The sequence below is a fragment of the Branchiostoma belcheri genome, unplaced genomic scaffold (genome assembly GCF_001625305.1).
Source record: "Branchiostoma belcheri isolate BF01 breed outbred unplaced genomic scaffold, Haploidv18h27 scaffold104, whole genome shotgun sequence".
NCBI classification, from domain to species: domain Eukaryota; kingdom Metazoa; phylum Chordata; class Leptocardii; order Amphioxiformes; family Branchiostomatidae; genus Branchiostoma; species Branchiostoma belcheri.
In genome coordinates, this window is record NW_017802425.1 from 870,991 (window position 1) to 896,720 (window position 25,730).

Consider the following 25,730-nt stretch of genomic DNA (forward strand, 5'->3'; position numbering starts at 1 on the left):
ATGTTGTCAATGTGTGGCAAAAGACTGAACATGCAAAATGTGCAAAATGTGTGGCAAAAGACTGAACTAAGCTTTGCCCTGTGGCTTGTTCCTTATTTGTCAGTGAAACAAAATTCAGTACATACAATTTCTCCAAAAGTTGAATTTTCCATAAGATATTTTACTTCAAAAGGAAGTATAGTGCTAGTGTCGGGCCTAGTCCAGATGTTTAGGTTAGCAACATTTAACATTTAGAAATACAAACATGATCTAGTCATTGGGCTGACCAGACGTGATGTTCCACAACCTGCCAAATGCAGTTTTACTTGCTTGTCTGCTTTTCAACACCAAATACTGTGCAAAAGTGATATAGAAACGGGTCTGGCCTCCTCATTGTTTCCTGCATTTGCTTGAATTTTCCACATATACAAAAAATACAACATTGCAGGTACAGATTTGGAACAGAACAAGGTCTGCTGTCATGATGAGCCAAAATGTTGCACGCGAAAGAGCAGTCCAGGTTTGCCGCGCGTAAATATACACAGTGCATGGGTAGAATAACTAACAACACTTGGTCAAAGTGTAGAGTTTACCTTACATCAATACACAAATACGGTGCCTGGTAAATAAATAAACAAACAAACACAAAAAAATCAGCTAGTCATGAGTCATGCTAAGCTCCCAGAAGACAGACCACCATGTTTGACACGTGAAGGCAAGGCGAGTTGGCGGGGAAATACACCGCCTGTCGTCATAACCTCACCGGGTTTTAACCTAAAAATGCACCAGAGGAGGCTGTGGAACCGCACATATCCTGATGGTGATGTTGTTTATGGGTACGAGATTGCTCAGTTCTTCAAGTTGGCACCAAACATTCGAACAGTCAGGAGGCAGCAGGCACACATGAGCCAGTGGCCCCTGTACAAACTGATGCTTGGATTTGTACTTGATGTCTGGTTCTGGGGTTAATTTTGTTATAATGATAAATTCAAAACCCCCTGTAAACCATAGCAACCACGTCATATGTTCGAAGTAATGTTTTTGGTTTCTATGATGGCTGAGAGTTCAGAATATTTTTAACGTATTCTTTACAGGCGCCATTTTGCCGCCATCTTGTTCACAGGGGTAAGGTTATAACAAGCTCTTGTCCCTGCCGTTACGTGTCAAACTGGGCAGAAACAGACCAACATTGTAAAACTGTACCAAAGTGTGAGTCCTTACCTGCAGTATACGGTGATGAGAAGACTCTCGCTGTTGTCACACGTGCCAGGACAGCTGATGGACAGGTTAGCATGTGTAGGCTGTATGATGTGTGGGGGAGACATCCCACCAACCTCTGTCTGACATGTCGTCTCCCATCCTCTCTGGCTTGTATCTTTTTCTCCATCTCCGTATAACATCTCCCTGTGTACAACATACAGAACACATCACAGCTCAAGTTAGACATCTGCCAGTTCTGTTCTAAACAGACCTTGCCTATTGCTGAAGGTGGAAACGACCAAACTCTATTGCAACTTAGATTTCTGTTGGGATTACCTCTTTTGTCATATAAAAAAGGAATCGTGATAATTTCTTCTTACTGTCATCAGACATCTTCAAATGAATGTGAAACATGAGCTTGGTTGTGGAGTAAGTAGTAAACGATGTGAGACGAGAACAAAACTCTGGGTAACAAGTAGCAGTAAAAGTGGACAACTCTCTCAAATAGGAATGTTACAGTACATGGTTTACCCATTATCCAATATATCTATCTTCAGTACGGATGCTACATGTGACAAGTGATGAAGTTTATCTGTAACAAATCCTGTAAGGAGAAGGAGAAGGAAACACTACCATGACACTGAAGAAACGTTTAAGTTTCAAAGGGGGAGGGGGCAATTGTCACCCTACCTGAGGCTACTAGTATAGACTACTATTGTTATCCATATTGCAGACTAAACTCAAAGTAACGTGCAATAATAGCCTGCGATACGTTAGTTGCTCGTCGTTATCTATAGAACAATTAGGAAGTAAAGACAAAATTGTTTTCTCAATCCGGGAAAGCGACAGGTCGCGTCTACCCCGGGATGCCGTTAAACTTGCACTACCGACCTGGATCTAGTCCCATCTATTCTGCTGCTACGAACGGTAGTATCCAAACACCGAGCGACGCTTAACAACGTGTCAGTGGTCTGTGCAAACACTGGCGACTCCGTTTGCTGCCTCAGTTTTTTTTTCGGTGAAGAGGACAAATGAAGTCTAACAGACGGGCAGCAGAACAAATGTAGTATTACGAATCAAACAGTCACCACCAAAACCCCTTGTTTACAAACGCTGTCCTACGAAACGTGGCAAATTCAGAGTTTCCTGTGGCTGATCTGGGATTAGCTCGAGGCCAAAACCAGTTTTGTGGTTACACCGTGCGAAACAAAGGCAGAAGCGCGAGATGTGGATGAGGCAGTGACATCGCTGACCTGCCACCTTATGTTCGGCAAGTGAAGCGTCCCGTCATAGCGTACCCTGTGTTCTGACGGACAGTGCACAATCACAGCCAAACCTTTATCTGATCGTCCTTTGTCAGGATATACTAGATAGGCAACTCAACACAAAACAATGGGAGACGTACTCAGGTGCTCCGGGATTACTTCGTAAGGCCTTACACGTGCGTCTCGAAAAACACAAACATCGTAGTAAGTGATGCAGGCAATTTTCAGAGCGACAGCCGAGCGTGACCGTATTAACATCTTTATCTACCTAAAAGTGAGCCTCAAACGGACAAATGTGGACAGGGAAGGTCCTAATCATGAGATAACGCATCCAGAGAGCTAAGTTAAAGATGATCACCGTGCGGAGCTCACCGCACTATCCTACACCTGTCCTCGGAAACGGGTCAGTGTGTTTCCCGCAGCGCAGCCTTTCATCCCGCGGTGACGCTGACGCTCTCGTACAGAAAGGTTCCTACGAGCCGCGGCGTTACGGAACTGCACAGATCCGCGACGTCGTGCCGTACGTACCGCAGCCACACCGCCCCTCGGCGGGACCAGGTGCCGCTGCCGCCGCACAAGTGCTCGATGTGAAGCCGCTACCCCAACAGCCCGACAAGGTGCATCCCGGGCAGACCGGTGATGTGCAGATTTGCATAAAGTGCATCGGGCACGACACGTTAGGATCAGCCAATGGAGAGGTCAAGATCGGACGGGTCGCGGGGAGAGGAGAATGTTTCCCGAGGCAGGGTTGTTGAGAGCGGCGTGGATGCAGCTTCTCGTACAAGTGCTCGTCTTACGCGCTCCCGAACCGCGCGGCGCCTCTTCACGCACTGAATGATGATATAAATGTTAATTTATGTAAGAACAGAGTTCGCCCATTCACCTTGGCGGGCGCGTGTGTGCTTCTGGGACATATTAACATAAAATTAGCGACGCTTCCTCTTCAAACAACACAGGGGTCCACAAGTTCTCCGGTATTCGGTGTTGACAAGACTGCTTGTTTCTCTTGGAGCCGTTAAGACCAGGTGTGAGAGGTTCCGGCACGGGTGTGGTCAGGCCGCTGCCGAGAAACTGCGTCACTCCCGCCACCGACCGCTTGCGTCAACGCCTGGCTGTGGACCTATGGCAGCCGGGTCCGCGCACCGGAAATAAAGCACGGGGCATCTATCAACGTGGTGCGACACAGATTCACCGGAACTCAGATCAGCACCGGGTACAAACTAACGTGAAACCGGCTGTAACAGGTTGTAGAGGATGATACAAGAATATAGACCATTGTGAAACTGCACCTCTACCCTGTTATGTTTTACATTTTGTTCACACGACATGGTTATGTTGTTTGGAACTCATCGGAAAGTGGAGTTATATAAACTGGGACAAACTCGAAACTTTGGGAAAAACTTCAAGGATCTTAGGGCAAGTATCTTTGCATGCTGGTCGTAATAAGGAAACAGCTTAGTCCACGAGTGAAGAAAATGCAATGATCTGAAAACGTGATCAATACTATATACATGTACCTGTTAAACTTCTACCTCTGTTCATTTGAAACAAATACCTGGGCATGGCGGGACACCTTTACACAGATCGACAGCAGTCACATCGAACTCCAAAATGTTTAAAACGTTTTACGTATAATAAAGAATAAAGACAAGAAGTAGAAACACAAGTTTCCATACTCCGCATATACTCACAGAGCATTCCAGAGTGATGAACGGAGGTTACGAAACAATATAAGGTCAGTTTTGACATATTAGTCTCCTTAAAAGCTGAAAAAAACACTCTTTCGAGATTCTAGGATCACAAACAAGGTCACTGTCACTCCTATTTGCATCGCATGGACGCCATGTTGGCGACCTTTGATCCCGCGAAAAATTAAATAACAAGTTAAACGCGGGGTCAATCTCTCACCTTCAGCACGTTTTACACGAAAAAAAGAGACGCGCAACACAATCTTACTACACCAAACTCTTCTGTCTTGCTATCCAACAGTAACACATTTGATTTCATGAAGATGTTGATAAAGATTAGTTAATGTACAATGTATATGGAGACCCACATATCGGACGCGGTTTTCCAGACATCGAGGTTCTGAACGCTTTTACATTCCGGCATGAATTATTTTGTACAGCATTTTTTTTTTATTCCTGACGTTGCCAATAGATAGTCGGGGTGAGTAAGAAAGAAAACCTACCGGACACACTGGTGTGGGCTGTGACGTTACAGAGTGGGGTTTCGTTTTGAGTAACAATGGCTAAACTCTTGTTTTATAATGAACAAAACTTGGTATCAGCTTGAACGTTGAAGGACATCCAATGTAATTTTAGGGTGGCAAGATATAAAAAAAAACTATTCTGGATGAGGAAGTCTGATATTGACATTACTGCCATTTCGTAGCACATTTTCGTCATCATTCACTGGAAACATTTGAAATAGCCCTTAAACAAACTGTGTTCACTTTCAAACTACATATTTGATTACAAAACCACAAAATAAGCGGCTGGACCGTTTAGACCAGGTTCATAAGGGCCATTAGGTAGAAAAAGCCCCCATCTCTGTGGCCCAGGGGCAGGCATTAGTGACAACAATCACTAATAACGGCCACAGCGCAGGTTTACAGCCGGCCGAACAGCCTCAGGCCATCCGCAAATGGGCCCAAATGATCAGGTGTGCAGTGATCGGGGCGTGATTGTGGTGAGGAGTCCCTGGCACGGAAACAACAGGCCAGGCCAGGCTGGGTTAGGGACGGGACAACCATGCAGACTCCTCCGTCTTCTCATATTGTCGTGCTTCTGCATAACGTGTTGCTATCGTGTTCTTTTAACAAACATGGCCGAAGATCAGAACACAACACGACAAAAAGGAAACATGTACGTACGTACACACTGCAGAGTACGACACGATATCATGAACGGGTCTATTATCGTAGAGTTTTCTCTGTTGTTTATTCTATTAACACAATCCGAGATCAACTATGGCTCATATGTAGAATTTTTTATTGCGGAAATTGATGACAAATTATTTCGAACGATTGTTGCACTTGGACTTCATACATTGTTACCCCAGTCGATGGCAGGGAACACGAGTGGCGATCCTGTCTTGTGTCAACAACTTATCGTCTAAAAGACTGTACAGTTGGAACCTCGTTGATCAGGGAACGTTTTGGTGAAGTACAGGCCCGGGCCGAAATCGGTTGGCTCTCACAGAAATCAGCGAGACTATTTGAGAGCTTTTATGCCGTTATTACTTCAAACTATATTCATAACTTCAAACCGTTATTACTTTTAATATCCTGTCCTTTAATGTTGTCAGCTGCTCCACCATCTAATTGTACGGACCTGTTCTCGTCCGTCCTCAGCGCACTTGAACATGGACCATGGTCGCCGCCATTCACGGGCATCGGCCCGCCGATCCTGACCCTAATAACGCCCTCATACCGGTGTTTAATCCCATTAATGACCCTTTCTGCATCCCTGCTGAATCATACGGGTCGGGAACCCTGCTTCTGCCGACGTAATTTGGTTAGATGTCGTCTGCAGGTCCGTCAATCTGCGCGCACGGACGCGAGGGCGACCATATGGTACACGTAGGCGGGAAAGGAACTGCACATTTAGCGCCCACCCCCCTCCCACCGCCTTCTGTCTCAAAAGTGGTTCAACATTCAGAAAATCGACTCTGATGTTACTTTTCTACTATTAGATCAGAATTGTAATGGACACAGGTTTGATAATGCTTTGCAGATGACGCAGTAAACGTCCAAGACCATTGACTAAGCTAAGTTGCACTTGAACTTTACAGAGGCGGAAGTTTTATAGGCTCCGATATCTCACAGGGTATATTGCCCGTATACTATAAGACATGCGAAAGCGTACTATTACATCTGTAAAACTTCTCAAATTACGAAAGCTTGTCGGATTGTGGGCATTGTTGGACACGACGGCTGTGAGCATGAACTTCACCGAGCCGCGACATACACCATCCCTCCCGTCAGCGCCCTTGAGACCGACACAAGAGCCTGTAGTCTTCGGTAAGAACCCACCTTTCTGACACGAGTCCTACAGCGAACAGTCATCTGAGGCCATGGCGCAGGTTCCTAGTCCGTACCGGGACGACCTTTTCAACCCCTGCGGGACGAAATATAGCGCCTGTCCGCCCGTCTTTGCACCGTTTTGCGGGAGTTTTGCGCGAAAGCGTCCTCTCTCTCCGGCTTGGCCTTCCACATGAGCATGACCTTTCCCATGGCCTAGCTGAAGGGGGCACTGCCCTCACTTCCTTCTCATCAGCATATTCAGCATAATCATGTCCCTAAAAACAAGGACACTCTCCCCGGGACTCATCAGGACCCGTATGTAAACACAGCACCAGGTAAACTAACAGACTGACCAACACAGTACTGCAGATCGGAGCGACTAGGTAGAAATGGCGATGCCGACCGAAAAGTGTAATTATCGCTCATATCTCTGGTGCGGGGATGAGAGGCACATGACCACTTTAACTTACAACCTTCTCCGCAGACATCCTGTCACCTGGCAACGTCAGACGACAGGCTGGTGACAGAAAAGTTTCCAACCATTATTAAGATAATGAAAACAAAAGCCAACACAAAACACTTTAGTGTGCGTCGATTTTTTAACTACAAGATGACTGGATTTTTATGACACAGAATGTTCATGGCCGTTCTCATGTCTAGTGCCTAGCGCCTAGAACATCCAGTCATGTCATTGTAGTTGTACCCAGAAAAAAAAGCGGGAAACGGAGACAGTGACGGATCGCTGGTGACAGTTGTGGGTAAATACAATCGTCCCGCCTCACGTGGACGTGATCAACACTCCGTCCAGACAATAGGTCCCATGTGTTAGAGTTTCCATGTTGTGGTTTGGAGGTGGTTAGGAGTAGGTCCGTATTACAAGGCGGCGGAGATCAGAACGCCAGGACAGATGGAACATTCAGATTCCTGGTTCCTTTCGAATCATTGCGTCCTTTCTGGTCGGACGGTTTGTGTTCTCGAGCAGAAAATCCGTCAGTTAGGCAAAGTTACTGTAAGCTCCGCTGCAAAATTACGTTACTGCAAGTCTGGGCCTTCAAATTGTCTAATGTTGGCTGAAATTTTGACGGAAAGTCGAATTGTCGTTAAAAAAGATACATACATCTCGACCATTACATCTCGACCAGTACAATTACTTTCTGTTTCAAGTGATCACCTGATCACAATTGTCATTAGTCAGTCACACCAGAACCTGCCCGTTAACATGGCAACGTGACATCGCGTCGGCCGGTCCTCTGTGCGACCATCTCGGTCCGTCACAGTACATCATCAGGGTCGGGGTAAACTTGGCAAACAGTCCACATTCAGCCGACAGACTTCCCACGTTCGGACCCGACTGCACTGTTTATCTTGCGTTTTCCACTAAAGTTGTTCTAAAAACCCGGCTAAGTCCCGTCTGTCGCGCTGGGGGGATTTGCGCCACTCCAGAAAATTTTCCAATTTAGATGTGGTGGGGTAAAAAAGGGCCGCAGACCGGTCTAGCCAAACATTCTCCCGTCGCCATGGTTACGTTAAGGTTTACCCCGCCGCCTGCAGAAAGAAGAGGTGAACTCGCGAAGCCGAGGTCAAGTTATTTTGTTTACCCATCTCTATAGCTCTGCCGTTCCGGATTACAAAAAGCCCCTCGATATATAATTGAAAAAGTTTTTCGGGGTAACGAAAATCGTGAAGAAAAGTCACGATTCGTGAAGAGTTTTCGTCTGGGCAGTTCCGGTGCGGAAGCAGCGGTGCGCGTCGAAGGGCGCTGATTAGAACTTAAGGCCGGTCTCAGTTTGCACAATACCGAATGGTCGGGAGCTGTCGCCTAATTACCGGACGTGTGAAAAGATCCGTTTTCGCCCGGACGAACAATCTGCTCGGCTCGGAATGTGACAGGGGCAGACCCGTCATTATGGACATGCAAATTCGGACAACCTCCGACGGGCAAGGCAAGAACGGGAACGCTACTTTGCATAATGACCTTTTTTTTTTGCAGGGTTTGTGTTTGGAAAATAACGTGGCGTTGGATATCTCAGACTCAGCGTCGTGCTGCCATTAGTGTTCTCCCCCAGCCCCGAGGGCCAGGAGACACCGGACTGGTCGGGCTGGATTCCTCGGGGGCAGCAGTGCGTCGCCGCCGTGCGGGCCCGTACAGAGGTGCGGTCCTGCCTGCATACATCACCGGCCTGTCGGTTCCTATCTTCTGTTCCCAGGCACTGAAGCACCAACTGTCAAAGCCACAGCGTCCCTCACCCCGGGACCGTCTGCCCTCTGCCACGCCGGCCCACAGATTCCTTTGGACGCCCCGGTCCTTTGTCATGCTAACCGGGGACCTTTAAAGTCCCGTGGCGGGGCCGAGCGGAGGCGGATAAAGCGCCATTGTGGCCGGTTGTGTGCGGTGAATGGAGCCCACTTCTTCCGCCCAGATCAGTTGGAAAATTGCCGTCGTAGCGACCAGGGCCGCAGTTCGAACGCACAGAGCGCGCGCCAAGGACGTCGCCGCGCCGTTTTGTTTTTCTTCTGAACAACACGTGTCGGCCCCAATTGTCCCCTTATTTGCCCTTAAGAAACGCGATGCCGTGATAGAATTCAGAACGGCATAAAAACTAAACCTGGCACAGCAAATGAAGTATCCAATTATTTCTAAATGTTTAGTAAAAGTTCTGTTGAATCATATGTCGCCTTGGCTTGCATAATGCCCTAGTCTATACGTCTATACGTGTATAAAGTTGGTGCGGAAAAAAAACATCGTTTTAATAATTAGCCGAGGCATTTTCTTTTTATTACCAGTAATTAACGAACGGCACTAAATGTCACAGTGTTACACTCCATACAACGCCAAGGAGAACATAATGAAACCCAACAAAATGCGCGCTATTCAATACTTAATAAGACTTGTAGTAGCCCTCAGACCCCCCCCCCTTCCTCAGTAACACCTGGCCTGACGCAGCAGTTGTAGGTAGCAGAATTTCCGGAGTGCCTGAGTCTGAGAAAGCCGGACTGTGACAGTGCCATGCCTCAGGGCCCAGGCGTCCTTGCCTAACGTTTCACCTGGGTTTTTGTTATAAACAACGCGAAGACAAAGAAAGGTAAGTCTAGACACAGACCTGTATTGTCTCAGGAGACAGGTGAGGGGGGTACTTCTGCAAGGTCACGTGATTAGGATTCTTTTAAGGTTGTGCTTAGAGCCTTGCACTGTTGTGTTCACAACAACAGGCTCGTCTTTTAGCCTTAATCCTGTTTGGTCAATATATCTGTGTTTTTAAACATCTAATTTTCTCAACTTGTTTATTGCGGATTATTTTCTCTTAGTGGATATTCGGCTGTTAACTGTAACTAAATTTGACAAATTTGCCGAATAGAGCTCAGTGATCCCTCAGGTAAGTGGTTTTGTCCAATTTTACTCCCAGGTGTCATATATATTAGTCTTAAATTGGGCCCCAAGTCAGTAATTGTCGTCGTAGAGTACTCTATAAACTTTGGCGATTTTCTGGTTCGTGTAAAGTGTTCACCTATCGGACCGCTACAATCATACAATGTAAACACGACTGTTTTAAGACTAATTAATTAATTAATGCTTCCAATCGTGACTGACGGTACATGTAACAAGCCAATGTACCACTTCTGTGGACTTTGGGCAGACAGCATTCAACAGTAAAACTGACTTTGTTAATCCCTTAAACCGATCAGAACCTGACTAATTTAAATGTTGTTGAACTTCCCAGGCGACCCGACCCCTGAAAGGCAAATTGTGCTGTCGGTGCAGGTATTTCCAAAGTGGTCCCTAACACTTTAAAATTAGTTTCTCTCCGGAGGGGGTCGTCCCGTCTGGGGGAATGTCAGGGGGCGAACTCTGCCCTTCAGGAGTTTCTGCTGAACTTGTACAAAATCTGCCTGGGTTTGTGTTGGTCTGCGTGGCGGACAATACGTACTTATTAGCTTGTCTCCGTGAGAGGAAAGTAGAACGCCCTGCTGGCTGACACTTGGAGGTGACCTTGGCCGCAGGACAATGCTGTCCCGACAGCTGACCACACACGGAAGTAGATAGCAACCAAACTGTCTCCCGGTCGCGTCCGTGGTCTGGGTTCTAACGGGAAGGAGGAACCCCCTCACGGCTACACTCGAACCTTGCACGATTCTTCTGCCTTTTCATGCTGTCTTATTCGGGATTTTTTTAATAGAAAACACGCTTGTGGCGAATAGAGAGTTTATTCAAACCTCTTTGTAATCCTGCGGTGTCATCACTCACGCCATGTCGTCATGCTGAAAAAAAACCTACAATACAAATCGTTTTACAGCGATCATTAGTGCTAATTTCTTCACGGCTGCAACAATAGAAAGGAGGGGCTACTTGCCTGTTGAAGTGTGCCTCTACAGGCGTCGCTGAGCAGCGCTCCTGTCAGACCGATAACTTGGTCCGAACTTGGGTCGTCCTTGTCGCCTGAATCCTTCCCGTCGTACCTTTCGTGGGTTGAACTTCTGCCCTGAGAGATGTCGTAATATTTCCCAGAATGGCATGGATGTCTTCGAATCAAAGGCGGAGACATTCGTTTGTCACAAACGCTCCTTCTCTATAAGAATCCACTGCTCCTTATGTGTCTTTGTTTCTATCATTCCCTATGTAGCACCCCCTCCCTGTCCCCGCCCATGAGCTGGTGGAATAGTGACATCTTGACCCAGGTGTCCTCCCGTCCTTCTCCTGACTGTTGCCGGAAGTAGCAGCCCTTCCTTCCCGTCACGCACTGGGAACTTTTCTTCTGAAGAAATGTCTGATGACGTCGTGTGTCGTCCTGGGCCGGAGTTCATCCCCGCGATGCTTGGCAGATCCACCAGGTGTAACCGGGCCAGAGTTCACACCCGTGACCGTCAGTAGCTATACCTGGGCTCCTTCCGGGGTCGGCAACCGGCCTTTCCTCCGGAACGTTCTTAAGGTTGCATCAGTTTGGGTCCGACTGTGTTTTCGCCTCCGCTGCTTTATCGGAGCATCTTGGTGACATCTTCATCATCAGTCATCCAATGTGTCTTTGCATCAGCCTGGAGTGAAAGTCTTAGGAGGTCACCGACCTGGCAGGTGGCTTGTACACCTCATGTACCTGAAACCAAGTATGTGTGTCAGAAAATTGCCGTCCATGTTGTAGGAGTCTTCTCGCACATTTTCGCTGTCGGTCTGGGTGCCGTCTGCTGGGCCTTCAGCTGCACGTGACGTGACAGACGCACAGGTTGTCCTGATTCTCCCGGCCTGTCTTCTGTCGCCAGTTTTTCACCGCCGTAATCACCAGGTGCCGACCGAGACCGGCACGTTACCACCATCAGGTGAAACAAAGCTGTCCTGTAGCGAGCGGAAGTAACAGCGTTTCGGTTGCCTAAGTCCTCCTTCTGTATGGAGAGTTACGATGTTTTCAGGTAACGAGGAACCCCCCTTTGGTGCCTCCCCGTAACCGTGGCCGGGGCAAGTTCAGCCCCCTCCCGCCCCAGTCCAAGGGCACGAGGCCGCGTGGAGGGCCGTGAGAGCAGCAGCGCCGCTCCGTTCGCACAGCGCGGTGTCAGTGCCCGTCCGATCACGGTCGCGCAGGATAAGCAGACAACTCTATTCACATGCAAAGCGGGAGCTGGCCCGAGGCCCGGCGGCCATTGGTCCGGAGAGACGGTGCTGTCATCGGGGGTGGATCCCGGGGCTTAGTCATGCGTCCCGCGCGGCCGGCCAGCCCATGTGGCCCGTGGGTCCGGTCAGGGCCGACAGGTCCCTGTCACCGATACCACGTGCCGACCCTCTCCGCACAATGCGGACCTGTGATCTGGGTGGTCGGTGGGTAGGGTTAGTCCTGCCTCCTGCCCGCCATTATCCCACCAATTTGCCGACATCTAAACGATTGTGGAGAGGATCACGACCGGCACAAAAGACTGGCCACGCAGCTGGCTGTAAAGGCCAAGACTAAACCTAGCAAACTTCTACTCTTATACAGGTTTTATCAAACTATGTATACGTCTTACATATGATTTATCTGAGTGTTATTTAAAACGTTGGCAGACGTCCCCATCTATTGTACAGGCAGGTACCAGTCTAACACAGGTATCACGCTCGGCTGATCTCCCCATTATTTTTGCTATATTCAATTTGGAAATCTCGGAGGCATCTGAGTAATCCGGGGCACCCGTTTGCGGCAGGCCGCGAACAAAGGCGCGGCTTTCCCCCATTGTATGTTTGTGTGCGGCCCGGGCGCGCACGGTTTGTTTGTGGTGAGGGCCGGCCACTGATAATGATGAAGCCGGGATGATGAGCCGTGAAGAGCGCGGTTTGAAACGCGCCTGTCTGTTAGAGAATGGTGACCGCAGTCTAACCATAACACCGCCGAGGGGGTCCCATATGGCCCGCCCGCCTGGATCAGCTTTTCCCACACGACACAACCATAAATCTTCTCACCCACCTGCTGTCAGAGGACAGGTAGCGTCTGTCCACTACCTGTCCGGCACACCTGTCGCCAGGTACGCCTACACCAAGGTGTGCGCTCCGCCCGGCGACGTGCGGTTAAGGTGGATTAAGGTGTCCCCAGCAACGTCATGAACAGACGTCTGCCTAGCATACAGGTCTGCGACGTCGCCTCAGGATTCGGGTTTTCCTTAAGAGCAAAAAATAAGGAGCGACTTCCAGGCCGGTCGGACGACTTTTGACGGCTCTGTCTCCCTGGTGACGGGACGATGACCTGTCGGACTGTCCTGTGGTCGGCCTGATGCCCAGGGCACCTCAGGTCTGGCACGGCATCAAGGCGCAGGCGACAGGTTCTTAAACATCCGCGCAGTGTTCTAGAAAGCTTTACATTTAGTACGGGACGGGTCCGGTCCACCAGCCTGCTTCAGAAAACATGGGGGGGCCCTATCTAGACTTGAACATCTTTATCTGACAGGCCATGGTCAGGACGACATTGCGACGCTGTATCTCCTCTTTCCAATTATCTCTGCCCATGTCCGGCCGCGGGGCCAGGTAAGCCCTGAGTGTGTGTCTGCCGATACCGCAGGTCGGAGATTACCTGTCCTCTAACCGTGCACAGAACGAGCGGAGTTATCAGGGTTTGTGGTCCAGGAGAGAGAGGGGAGTGTCCCGCGGCAATGATAATGTAGGCTGGCGCCAGACCCGTCCCCGGGCCGCCCGGACAGCAGCACGGCGGATAAACTCGCGCGGAGCCCCGAGGGACCGGCCGTAATGGATCGGTACCATCTCTCGGGCAGGTGGAACAGTTACCGGACAGGGGGATGTCCTCCAGTCAGTCCAGTAACAGGAATCAGATATCAGTTATTAAATGTTAGGAAGAAAAACGCTTATCTTATACATGTATCACAAACTTACGGCATGGTCAGCGCAGGTGAAATATGGCCACTGTATTGGAGGAAAAGCATCGCAGAGCAACAATAGCAGGACAAATATACGTAAGATGTCAAAACGTAGTACCGCACTGCAACATCAGAGAGTTGGTTCAGGAGCGGTATGATATGTGATTTCACGTATTGTGGCATAGCGTGGTGTAATTAATAAGCATTTGCCCAGAACCAAGAGGTTGCAGATTCGACGCTGTCCCCTTTGGAAAGACACTTTACACAACTGTCCTCACTGTACACTTACATTGATGAGGACACACACTGGTTTGGTGCTGCCAATGTTCCAATGTGCATCTGCCTCTAAAACAGTAATTTTGTTCACGGAAATAAGATGCATTTCAAGTAAGCATCCACAGTAATGCAAAGACACTGGAAAGTTTGCAATGGGGCAAAATCAATGAAATGATGACTGTAGAAACTGGAATGAAAATCTAAGCCATCTGACCTCCTTTTAGTGAATCAGCTTTGTAACAATAAAACGACCTGCAACAAGACAGATAGCAGGTATCAAGTCGCCCAAACAAGTGGCATTTCAGCAGACGTTTTAAGCCGAAGATACAAACACGGCCTCATCGATACAGACAGGAACTTCATGAAAAATAATAGATACAAGTAGATCAATTGTAACTCGCAACGTGCATGGGCGAAACTTTATTGCACGGTACCATCAAAGTAATAACGATAACTTGTCCCGAATTGCCCACATTAGTCAATCAAGATGTGCAAGATAAGCAAAGTAGAGAGGGCCATTGACAACGTATAGACGAGGTTAAACTATCAATACTACTACGTTAGGGGTCGGAAAGTTACGTAAAAAAACGCCTCCTTAAGTAGGATTTAATATGCTTAAATATCGTTTTTCGTGATGTGTTTGTTATCTGCAGACTGACGTTCCGTTATCACTAGTAACTAGATTATATGGTACATTGTTCATCTTATTTAATACACGGCGATTTATAAAGTATAGAAACCAGATGTAGGTCAGTTGCATGGCAACGTCTAAACCTACCGCGAATGATGCCTGGACCATTCTTACAAGGGTACTGAGTGAAATGTACGATTCTACATCCATTCACAACACAGGCCTCAATACGTCCTGAGAATGTCTGTTCTCGCTGCGCACCCTTTTGTGCGAGACCGCTGCATGTTTGTATCCACGGACGCATGGTGGCGCGTATGTTTGGGTAATTGTGTATTTCCACCTCGCTACACGACTTGATCCCCTGTCTTGCAAGGCGGTATTGTCCCTGCTGCTTTGATACATGATAAGGGCGAGGACGGGGCAGCACACAAGTCTGACAGGTCAAGTAACGGCTGGGAACTTATAAACTTTAAGCACAATCTCTCGAGAGACAAGACGTTTCAGAATTCTCGCCTTCTTCGTTAGGAGTCTAATGTTTGCTGCCTAATGACGAGTTAAGCGTTAATAAAGGGAAATAACTATGTATAGTTTATTGATATTGGTTCCAAACGTCATTGGCATAAACACAGCAATTGCAATCGTTCAGGTATATTGCTGTTTCTCTCTGTCTCTTATCTGAAGTGTATTTTGGGAAGATCACCATTCCACTGCACTAATAATAGAAAATAATGACACGTTCATATTATAAGACGTCATTACAGTTGATGTTTCATTGAGGATGTTTTCAAAGTTGGAACTTTTGCAATAATCATATTTTGATCTTTGCGACCCACAATCCTTAACAGACATATTCAATTTGACTGAAAGAAAATCTAGTTGGTACATTAGCCAAACATTTAAATTGGACATCCTTAATATAAGGTGCAAATGACAACATAATGTAATTTTGCAGAATTAAGGATTAAGGACTCATAAGAAGGTATAACTTTATCACTATGGGTTCATAAACATGTGGGTAGAGAATGGTATCCAATAAATTATGTCTGTTTATTTACTTTAAAGTGGATACGTTTTTTAAAGTTTGTAATGTTTCAGAATTGTAAACGTACTGTTGATGAATTTGTTGAAACAGAGCCCGTGTACTCACACGGCCACTCGTTGTTAACATCATCATTCCGGGTAAAGTGCACGTTTTTGCAGATTTCAGTCACGCAATATGTGGATATCTGCATATTATAAACATGGGCTGCGTGCCAAGTAGGGAAACCGTACCAATGTCAGGGGAGTAGGTGGTGCCTAAAAGACCTTGTGTGATGGCTATTATGTTTGGTACATTTTCAACTGTATTTCACACACTGGAAGATTTGTTAAGTTTATCTATATTGGTGCGCCTGCCATGTATATATATGTATGATTTGTTGTTGATTCACCTAGATCTCTTATTTCGTTTTACCTGGATTTGTAAGTTAACTTTGTTACTACTGGTTCACTTCTGTTGGTATTGTACTTATTTTGTTGTTTCACGAGTAAAGGATTCCTATACGCACTTCAATGTTCGTTAAGTAGATACTAATAAGATAAATTTCAATGAAAAGTTGCAAATGTAAATACAACAAGAAATAACAATACATCGTTTTGGTTTAGGCAGTCCTGGATAGGAGATGCACACACTTAAATGTTTAAATTGCACATTGTATTTAATGTCTCTTTTTATACTATGAAAATTGTATAAAATGCTGTGCTATTTCATGTCGAGTGATCCTATGTGATTTATGTAGGTAAACCCCAGTGTGCTATAATGTAGCATGCTACTAGATGCCTTTTCTGTCACTATGTGTCCTTTATTGACCGAATTGTTGTTACTTATGTCTACATTATCCAATGATAGTTTGTATTACTTATGTTACAAACTGTCTATTTTCTTTGTACATACTTCTATCAAAGAGAGTTGTTGATTTTGGTTTTCCGTATACTGGCTCACTTGAAAATAAAATCGAAGTTGACTGGGGATAACCAGGTGTTTGAAAATTACACAGATAAATAAAAGAGACCAGAGTGTCGACGTAAAAAAAAATAAAAACTTTTAAACAAAGGAACATGTTTATTACTCAATTAAGTACCTTTGGCTAAAAGAACACACTTAGGACATTACAATCATGCACCCAGGTTTATTCAAAGCATTCAGCCTCAGGCAAATTGGGTAAGTACTTCAGTCGACTTGGGACGACTAGACACGTTTTGAGAATGCTTGGTGCTTTGGTAACCCAGAGGTGCAAGTATGAACCAGTAAATTGCTAATGGCATTGGCAGCGCTTGATAACTTTTATGTGTTCGGTGCACATATGTTAAAATGAGTTGGTAATAATAATACTTAGAACATTAAACAAGTAATACCGGCAACCCTGCCGTCTTGTGATGAAATAAATAAATAAACGTTTGAGATTTGCACCGAACTCATAAAAGTTATCAAGCGTTGCCAATGCCATTAGCACTTTTCTGGTTCATACTTGCACCTCTGGGTTACCAAACGTTTTTTCTCCTATCCATAACTCATTAGAGAGGCCTGTTGGTAGGCTTCAAATTTGAACCAGTGTAAGTACTAATAACATTGGCGACATGTCCTAACTTTCACGTGTTCAGTGCAATTAAGGTTCAATAGGTCAGTAATTACATATAGAACGCTGAATAAGATAGTAAAGGGGCGTGGTCTGTTAGTCCAAGATCACGGAGACCATGTGTGATGATGTGTTGTTATGCCACAAAATACAAAACTACATGGAATAATTTGTTCATGTTTATCGACAATATCATCTCTCTCTACAGGTGTCTTTCAGTCAGCCGTGAAGCCTGTATGATGTAGGTGTCTATCGATGATGATAAAAATACTACTTTATGACTTGTAAGATGTCTTAGATTAGTGATACTTCTGCACGAAAAGATAAAAAAAGTGTATCAAGCGTCCCGTTGCCCTTGAGCACGATTGTCCCCTGAATGCTCCGTGGAGCGGGGAGGTCGCGCTTCTCCTGGACATAGCTGTACATAGAAAAGAACGATACTCATGCTGATTTCATGCTTTGTATTTGTCCTAGTTTTCCGCTTTTTGGGTCACAATATAAATCTGATTTAACAGGACTGTAAGATACCCTGTTGGTCAGCACGTTATCTGTACCTTTGTAATCTCCCATGGTCATCATTACAATAAGAACAGTGGGTCGCTGCACGTGTTGAATTGTGTGGGGTTCAGATGGTGTTTATATAGATTCATTAGCGAGATGAAACCTTATTTTCTTAACAATTATGACGTATGACGTCATCCAACGCCTACTTCCTCCCTACCCACGCGGATGCATTGTGGGAGAACTACGTCAGCAGACCACGTGACCCTCATCACACCAGACCCAGGTTTGTTCTGTAGGTTTTCAGCCATGTGAAGTCTAGCTCTCCAGATGTTAATTAGCTAGCTAACTAGCGCTAATTGAAGCTGAGGTGTGTACTTCAGACCCCTGGCGTCATCTTCGTCTCCTGAATGATAGAAAAGAAATGACTGTGGCGGCGCCGTAAAGGGTGTGCTAGTGTCCGAGCGGCTCCGGGGAACATAAGGACGCTAATTACCGCTCGGACCGGCCGGGCAATTACGGATCATAAAACTCTACTTCTGGAAAATTTCTATATTTTTGTGTCAAAGACGAGCTCTGGGAAGATAGACGGGCTCTGGGAAGATAGACGGGCTCTGGGAAGAGCATAGATATTTTACTAGTTATACCATTATTGTTTTGCCGTTGCTTTTGGGTTTACTTGAAAGTCAGAAAACTAAAACATCCAAATCAGGACGGTCAGTTTGTCTTTTTACCTTGCTTCACCAGTCTACTGTAGTTAGGTTTTTTTACAGCATTACATGTAGAAAGGGTCAGTTGTCGTAAATTGTAGTTCGTTGAGGGTTTACATATAAGTGTGGTCGATTTCTAAATGCTGAATTGTAAAAATTGTCATCTTTGGGATACAATTTACCTATTTCTAGTGTAAAAAAAAAATTGGCCACTAGTGTTTTATTTTGTTCAGGTTAGATGTTCAGATCTGGGCAATGACATACATAGGGTACATCGGAAAATGCAGTTTAGAATATTAGAAGTGATATATGGCCAGAAACCCATAAACACATGTTACACAATTACATGGAACACTGTGACACCATACATAAGGCTCGTGGATTCAGAGAATATATACATATAGATTGTCATGTGTTGCTCCTTTGTCTGCAGTATCTCAGTGTAGATTACTGGTATTCAGTAGAACATTATGAAGCAACAAGCTGAATGACAGAAAAATGATGTTATTTTGGTGGCCTGCAATGTTCTGTAGTTACGTGTTTGGACGATGCCCTGATCTGATGAACTATCCAGTACAAAATGCATTTTTTTCTTTAGCCAAATCAACTATACGTGCTTTTATGCGGTCGATCAACAAAACGAACTTGACCTTCGTTTCTGATTTACCGATTACTCATTGTAAAGCACGTTATATCATTGCTTTAACCTCTTGCTACTCTTGCTACTCTGTGATGAATTGCAACAAGATTTGGCCGGTAGTTAAAATGTTTTCTGTTTTGTCAGTCGAAGAGCAGAATCGTTGGTAATTTTTACGAGAAATAACCGCAACAAATGTTAAGTGTAGAGTATGGTGGTAGCCCTTAGCAGATTGAGTGATACCAAAACATCACTATCATATTCTATCATTGCTTACTGTAGTAAAAGTTTATTGCAAGTTCTTTCCCGTAGGCTAATTGCAAGTACTTGCATGAAAATAAATGGGTGGATAATGGCCATAGCATGTGGCTACTCTGACTAATAAACACAACATTCTAACTTCTTGGGTTCGACCTCTTTTTTTCCTACTACAAAGTTCTCTGTACCTCTGCTAATTTGTTCTTTAATGAAGACACTTATCTTATATTTCTCTGGTAGAGGGGCGCTAAGAGAGATTTTAAAAAATCGTACAATTTGAAGCTTGCTTACTCGTTTTCGTCTCTGTGCACGCGTAAGAGATTAATCTTAGTTCAAGGTCGCGGTAGACCAGAGCCCTCGCCCCAGGGGATTGTGGGACGGTTTTGGGGAGATTTGCTGGGTACACGGAGACCCTGGAGGCCGGATTAGCGACGGTAATGTCGCTTTTAATCCTCACCGGATTTACCACAGACGTGTGCGTGTAAACACAGGCTGACTCGTCCGAGATGGAAACAATAAAACGAAAAAACTGCAAAACTTCCTTTGTTGTGACTAGTACGTAGCCCAGTGGGTATGTATATACAATATAGGTCTTCATTCAATCTGCATCTCTGCGTCTAACTGTACCTTATTACCCTGGTTTACAGAGTTCTTGACTGTGTACTGTATGTTCTGTACACTTCACGTTAATGGTTCCCGTTTGGAGTGGTTGTTTTTCCTGATGCGGCACCTGGTCGCGCGTGGTAATGAGAATGAAGGACGTTTTCCTGTAAACAACTTTGTCATCCGCACGTGACGCCTCATCACGATCCGAAATCACGCGTTATTATATACCGTCCTACCGGCATCAGGACATCGATCCACCGGCTGCCAATAAACACTCAGCAGGGAAAATACAGGGCTGAAAACGTTACTAGAACGACGTAACAATTTAAATTTAAAATCAAACTCTATCATTTACTAGACGTACGAAGTTTCCAAAGCTAAGAAAATGGTCTGCCCTTTCGTTTTATTTATTCACAAGTCTCTCCCCTTAGATATCTGCATGTTCCCGCTGTTACTGGATGTCAAGGAGGTTTAAATGTTGCTTTTTGTCTAATAATCTTCAGAACCTAGTGCAGTTTCCACCGGACTCATTTGGTTACTTAATTAAGAAATAGTAGCCAAACTACAGAGTAGTAAGTCAAAAGTACTCTCCAGACAGAGGTTTATTTTTGGCGCGTTTTTAGACTTTTTTATATAATGGTAACTTTTTTTTGGGGGGGGGGGGGGGGGAATAGATACTGCCGATTTGATACTGTCTTGCAGTAACCAAAAGATCTGCTTGGGGATATTACCTTTTGGCTTAAGGCTCATGTAACCCTTTGCCGGCGTGCTTCTCTGGCAAATTTCAACTGTCCATTTCAGCAGCCAAAGAAGTCTGTTGGATATATACGTGTCACGTACACGTATATTGGATATATACGTGCCCGTTCTATCTGTGGCCTGTGCGGGGAAAGTGCTAGTTGTCCATCATTATTCTGTCTATAGCAGACTTCTTTTTGGACTAAAAAGTTGAACAAGATGTCAAAAATAGGGAGAATGTTTTATCGAAGGGCTTGGCCGGTCATTTGGACACAGATTTTGTACTGAAAGTTGGTTGCCAATGGTAATTCTGTGACCGGCTAACTCCTCTGGCCAGTCTCTACTATTTTTCCAGCAACCCACGATGTCTGGTAGAGACTATCTATTGTTCCCGACCGGCGTGTCGAAAGTGTGATCGGCGACAAATCGTCCCTGCGCGGTCCTGTTGTCATACAGCGGGCGGGATCCAGGCCGGTCAAAGGCCCTTTGTGGAGATGGAAATGTGCCGCACAAAGGATGGACCGGACTATTTTAGCTAGGGGGTGATGCAGAATGCCTCCAAAGGACGGAGATAGCACCAAATACACTCTTTGTGATATCACAAATCATCGACTAGCTATAGACTCTCTGTGACATTACAAATATAAGTCCTCAACAAGGATAAGGGCAAAGTTACTTTTGTTTGAGTCTTTGGGTATTTATTAGATAAAGTCCATCACTACAAAACATACACATCGGCAGGGTTTTTTATGAGATGAAATGGAAATTGTAATTCTATTTGTTTCCCATAAAATTCGTCCATGAACTATTTCCCTCATAATTGTTTGCACCCCAGGTAAAGGCGTCTTTACTGATGTTGTTAACCTTGAATTTGCCCCCCTTCCATATGGTTAGAGGGTTTTCGTCCCTTTTTGATATGTTACAATGGTGTTCTACGACTCCTTCTGAAGATTTCGTCTTAATTGGTAGCTATAGATAAACAGAATAACATGTATATCAATAATATACGAAAAAGGTACTTTGAATTGTTCGATGAGCATTAATGTCATCGTTTTATATGTTTCATGTAACTTTATTTGTTTCTTTTTACAATTTACCTCAACGTTAAAGTGATAAAATAAACATTCAAGTTGCACTTCCATACAGAAAAAAATATAAATTAATAGAACATGAATTGTTTTACAATTACTAACCAGGATTGTAACGTTTATTTATTTCTATTTATTGGCAAATATAACAATACGTCACACCTACTTTCAGGTATCGTAGTAGATTGTTGAAATATTATAGGAGTGAAAGACAATTACATAGATGATCACTGAATGTCAAATTGTGCATAACTCGTTTCTAATAAAGCTTAATTAATAATCAGTAAAATCAGTCATGCAATCTATTTAAAGTTATCTTTGAAAACCCTTGGATTGCATGAATACTAACATTACATGCTTAAGATATAGAATAGTTAATGTTCAAACAGACGAACGCTGTGCATGGCGTGACGGAATCGTGGTTACTCGTACCTGTGCCAGGCGCCATGGAAATGTGTGAGAGTCCATGAGAGTCAAATAAAGCCTACATCTACATGTATTATAACATGGACGCGCCATCCATATACAGAAGATCTGAAAAACATACGCCAGTCATGTCTCTGTCACACTCCTGCTCACGGGTCACAGCGACATGAGGACAGTCTTGTAACAGTCGTGAATGTGTCGTACGACATACGGTTGCTTTGTGACGGGAAATGTTGTCGGTTACGTCGACGGTCGGTCTGTCATAGTACGGGACTTCCTATAGCACAGTAAGGTTGTCGTACGATATTGATACCATAGAATTTTCAAGTAGGCTGTGACGTAAGTAACCACTGACTAGGATCTAAGACAGCCTTCTCAGTAAGTAGTTGAAGTTTGCAGGACACATGCACGACTATCACAGGGATGACCTCAGTTTTGGGCTCATACGACTATTGCACGACGTATGTCTTAAAGCTTGGCAGGGGGCATCAGAAATAGAGTTTGACAGAAACCTTAGCTTACCGCTGCAGGTTTGCTGATTTAGTACACACGACTGTTTGGTGTGAGGTGATGTGTACAGTAACGTTCGGTACGTACCGATGCGCTGCTGTGCAGAGGAGGAGCACTCGGCACTGCGTCTGCGCGAAACCCGTAATGTATTGTGCATAGCACTTCCACAGAACGTCTCTTTTTAGGTCGTATTTAAGGATGACATCCCGTCTATAATTTTCAAACGTCGTGTCTTAAAAGATATTGTCTACGAAGAAAAAAAAACATGCAACGTTGACCAAATATCCAACGATAACCATGAAAAATCCGAGTTTCGCGCCGGCGCAGTACGTTCTGCCGACGTGCTGAGAGGAGGAGGGATGACGTGACCGCATCCAAACGTCATCAATATTCACAGGTAGCACCTGCCTGCAGAGGTCATTGACCTCTCTAAGCTGAACTACGCACACCTAAATCTTTTGTATGGACAGCATTACTCTCGTATATCCCTCTCCGGCGATCACGCGCTGTAAACCACTAATTTGCTCGCTTGATCGTAACAAGTATTGATAACAGCCCCTTGCCTTGACCCTTCTCGCTATTGTTTGTGTATGCCCGGGGGAGGGGGGTTAACTCAGTGGAAGTAAACACACCTACAGGATGAGCCTGTTGTACGGGACAAGTCTGCGGTGTGTACTGTACGTTCACATCATCCCACATATGTACATCTCTCCCATAGAAACGGATTGTTTACTCCCACACGTCACAGTGCGGTAGTACATACTTGTGTGTGGGTACTGAGGAGGCGTGTCAGGTGGCCGCGTTACTTACATAGAGAGTATATCTGTACACACGACTAGAGACGCCATTACATTTCGATATGTTGACATCATCTGTTAGCATCATACATATGTGTGTGTGTGTGAGAGAGAGAGAGTTTTATATGTCTATGGCAGCAATTTCTGATCTTATCTATGCCGATATGTATTGATTTCCAACACAAAGTATTAGTTTACATTTCTCACCATGTTCTGTCAGCATGGATGAGACATTAGAATGGAAGTGACAGAAAACATCAAGTTACACCAGAATACAATACAGGCCTGAACACTACACACTGCAAAACACTTCAGGAGTTAGTCAGAGTGATACATGTAGGTCATTTCCTCAGCACTTCATGTATAAACTAGACATACATGGCAGATCTCTACATGAACTACAATGTACACCACTATAAACCATGCCATGTAAACTACACACATGTAAAACACTACAAGCAGAAGCAGCATCAGTGTTGTAAGGTGAACGATCACACGACAGTTTAATGTGCGCCGGTGGTGCAGTATCTAATGTACATAAGGGTATGATTAGGTATTAACAACAGAGATACAAGTTCTGATACCCCATTGACTCCCAACAAGTCTCATAAAACTTCTGTATCATTATCTGTACGACGTCGACTGGCTGTTTTCATGTTAAAACCGAGGGGAGGTGTCAAATGTAATTGGTTTATATAGGTTATCATTACTAAGTCGTTAAACTTTAAAAAAAATGTCATTTGCTATCTACGTAGATATTGTCTATACAGTGACCTAAACTTCGACACGTAAAACCCATATTGTGCACTAGACCATGTTCCATGCATCATTGCCTCTTTTGACGTATGTTTGATTTTTTCACTCTTACTTTACTCTGTGAATGCTTCTCCTTTTCTTTCCATAAAATCGACAAAAGCGCCTCCGACAGTTCCAATATAATTTGATCACTAAGATAAGTCATGCAAAAGGACAACAAAACACACACAGACTTGACTTGACACAAACCAAACGATAGATGCACAGTAGTCTCCACCAGACCCCTTTTGAAGGCTGAATAAATAGTAGAAATCGGTCTAAAAAGGGGATATGATTGGCCAGAGAAGGTGCATTTTGCCTGCACGGAGCAGGCAAAATGGAGGGAGCTTCTGTGGCCGGCCATTTCTACTATTTAGTCAGCCTACAAAAGGAGTCTGGTGGAGACTAGATACACAGTGCAGGTACATTGTACAGCCGGGACACTTCGCTCCTTAAAAACACCGTTCTCGTGTGTCTTGTGTCCAGCTATTTCTACAACAGATAACTGCGAGATGCCACTGTCCGTTACTACAACTGTAACACTAACGCTCATTTCCCCACCATCGGTACTAGTAAGGGGACATTGTAGCTCAATGATACAATTTAGCTCTTTGTTCCGTGATTGACTGAAGACATTTTGTATACCCCGTTGCACGTTATGACCAAAGCTACCCAACTTAAGTCACGTACTTAAGAAATATAATAGGTAATAAGAGTAACTATCTTCTTCATCTGTTTGCCTGTTACAGTCAGGATTCCTTAAATCAACACTTGGATATGAAATAAAAAAGAATTACAGGGTTTAGCGGCCATAGTATTCGCCAGCCAGTTGAAATAATTCTCTACCAGAGTGACAAAGCTAGCTGAAAAATAGAATTTAGCCAAATAGGGGAATAATTTGTCCACAACAAGGGAACTTTTACCCCTACCGCCAATTACTCCCCTGGCAATTACTGACCAGACCGTCTTTTTGTCGATTTCTATCCATAACTCCTTAGGCCGGCCTGGTGGAGGCTATGTTAACATGGCGCACTGCAGGCATGGGCACTGTTCATAGATACACCAGGGTCCTCTATTATGACATATAGTCTTATTTTTTAATGAAAAATACAAATGTTGCATCAAGAATAAAGTGCCATCACACTAAATTTACTTAATTAGCAGCACCACTAGCAAAATAATAGTCAGAACAAAAATTGCTACAGATACATCTCGAATTGAAAGAAAATTGAGGGATATGCACTGACAGCAGACTCTTCTTTAATAGTAACATGTCATCGGAGAAGATATAGGAACTTTGTAAACAAACAAACAAACGGATAATTACGATTTGCATTGCGGCAGTAGATTG